The sequence below is a fragment of the Neophocaena asiaeorientalis genome, unplaced genomic scaffold (assembly GCF_003031525.2).
Source record: "Neophocaena asiaeorientalis asiaeorientalis breed wild unplaced genomic scaffold, Neophocaena_asiaeorientalis_V1.1 scaffold136, whole genome shotgun sequence".
NCBI lineage: Eukaryota > Metazoa > Chordata > Mammalia > Artiodactyla > Phocoenidae > Neophocaena > Neophocaena asiaeorientalis.
In genome coordinates this window covers 4,916,734-4,919,456 of record NW_020185333.1, presented here as the reverse complement: position 1 = coordinate 4,919,456, position 2,723 = coordinate 4,916,734, and positions in this window count along the sequence as shown.

Here is a 2,723-nt window from a genome sequence, read left to right as displayed (position 1 = left end):
GCTCCTTCCTCTACTGGAAATCCAGGGAGAGGCAGATACGGGTAGAGATTTTAAGAAGTTTTTTTTTTTGGTATGAGTCATTAGATACAGTTCGTCTTTTTCTCCCTCTACTGGAGACTTCCCTGTAGGCATACTGCTTTTCAAGTCTTTGAGGAGTTGGATTTTTGTTTTATTGGGTGCATCACCATGCTAAAGATGGGCCTCAAAGTTGGGGCAAAAAGAACCCCAAAAAACAGTTTCATTTGGAAAATGCAGGTATCCATTTTTGATGCCTTCCTTCTTTCCCACAATGCCTAGCCCAATTTTTCACAATCTGCATTAATAGGAAAAATGACTGTGTGTCAGGAACCAAAAGGGTGAGATCAGATACAAATTTAATTGATGCTTATAAACAGCTGAGGGGAGGAAATGGCGACCAACATGCTAACTGCTTTTGCTGCCGTCTCTTTTTTGGAAGTGTTATAAAGATTAAGTATGGCCAATGAAATCTATTGACTCACTGGCTAGTTAACAAGTCCAGTCCATGACCAATGACATTAAATTTTCCAATAGCACTTTCAAGACATTGTCATTAGTAGATTATCCCATAATCTGGCTATTTTATTTGTAAGTGAAGATAAATCCTAAATGCACTTATTATACAACCTTAATAAATACCTAGGGCAGCATTGGAGATAAAGAACACCTTTCACTCTTCTTGGGGTCCCTTTTCCAATCATAACTCTACCCCCCATTATCTCCTGGTCTGGAGTGTGACACTAATCTAGAGGACTGTTTCATTGCGGCCTTGTTTTTTTAGTCACAATACAAACAAAAGTGGCAGGATATTAGAGACAAAATGGATAGTGCTAAACAAATTACAGTTTAACTTCTCATTTATCAATGTAATTGAAAGTTACTAGCAGGGTGTGTGGTGCCAGTGTTTCTATCAGGGCATGAGTAATCTATTTATGCTGCATAATTCATCCTTCTGAGGTTCTAATGAGAACTGCTTAATTCAGGTTTTAATCAAACCTGACAAATCATCGTTGAAGTTGGCAATAGGCTTCTTCACAGGTGCCATTTCCCTGCTAGTTTGACATAGCTTAGATTCATCTTCCTCTCTGCATGGTCCTTTCAGGCTTCACTTATTATAACAACAAAAAAGGACTGGTTTTCCTTCAACACCAAAATGCCAAATGTTTCTGGTCCTTTTTTTGACTCTTCAGTGCCATTAGTAGCAAGCTATTTTTATTTATTTTATTTTTAATACTGGAAATAATGAAGAGGAAAAATGATTTTTTCACATACACATTTAGCCTGTTTTACCAAATATATGCATTCCTTGAGCATATATTCCTTGAACAGGTTCATGTTCCAAATCTTGCTCTTATCCAGTAATCCAAATCACTTAGACAAGATCCATCTGCTGATGACGGGTGGTGGAGGATGCACCAGCTCAGATGCACTTAGGAGCTCCAGAGCCTGAAAGCTGACATCTACTTTGAAAAATAACACCAGTCTCTTTCTGGGAGAGAGTACAAAACAGATGGGAGATTCATAGCACACAAAAAAATGGTGGCTTTAATGTATGGATCTTACTATTGCAAAAATGAATGTCGGAGCCTGTAATCTTTGCTATTAACATGTGACATGGAAAAGATGTTTAATCAGTTAGCTCCTTGCCCCAGAATAGGATTATGACCTCTGTAAAGAGAGGAGTGTATTCTGCCTACTTAAGTTTCCCCGTAAAAATAGCTTTATAATTACATGTAGCCTTTCTGTTTCCAAATTCCTTTAACATGTATTAAATCATTTTTTCTTCACAATAACCTTTTGAAGCAGGTAATACACATAAGAACATCCCATTTTATAGCTAAACAAACAAAATCAGAGAGGGTAATTTATTTGCCTAAGGACATACAGTTGGAAGTAATGGAATCTGACCTCCAATCCAGTTATGTCAACTCCGAGATTTGTGTCCTTTACATTGTTACAAGGTACCTCATGGACATCAGGGAAGACAAGCCTTTGAAAGAATTCTTGCTGTACCCAAAATGATCTTCACCATGATCTGGGAAATAAGGCTCTTTATTTAGGCTGCCTGTAATTCTTTGGAAGGTCGTATAAATGAGACAACCCCTAAGGCTTTATTTGTAATTCCAAACCATTTGCTGTTTATCAAGCCTGTCTTTCATTATAGACTATATCAAATGCAGACACTTTTGACTTACATGAATACTAAGTCCTCACTGTGGATACCAAACACACTGCTCTACTATCAGATGTTTCCCTTCAAGCATTATGGCAAATCTCAGTCTCATTCTTTTGCTGTAGCTCATAGAAATATTTAGCTGGGAGGACCTAAGAGAGCACACAGAAAAACATAGTTATTTAAAGCAAAAGAACTGAGGACCAGTGAGTTTAAGCATTTTATTTAAGAGTGATAACTACGAACTGCCAGAGTCTCTCACTTTTTAGATCGTCTGTGTCAACAATCGTTGCCTCTGTGGATGCATTTAAAAGGTTATTTACCAAAGTTCTACTGTAGGCACTGAAGGTGGTTTCGCTCAGAACTGGGATGGGAAGCTCTTCTGGATGGACTTGCTCAAGCATTGGAGGTTGAGAATCAGAGCTAGTTAGAGAGTAAGCTGGGCTACAGCCTCATCTTCTGCATCTGGCATTGTCCTTATCTATTAAACAACATCACCTAGAAAAACTGTTTCTTTAATAAAAAAAAGTTG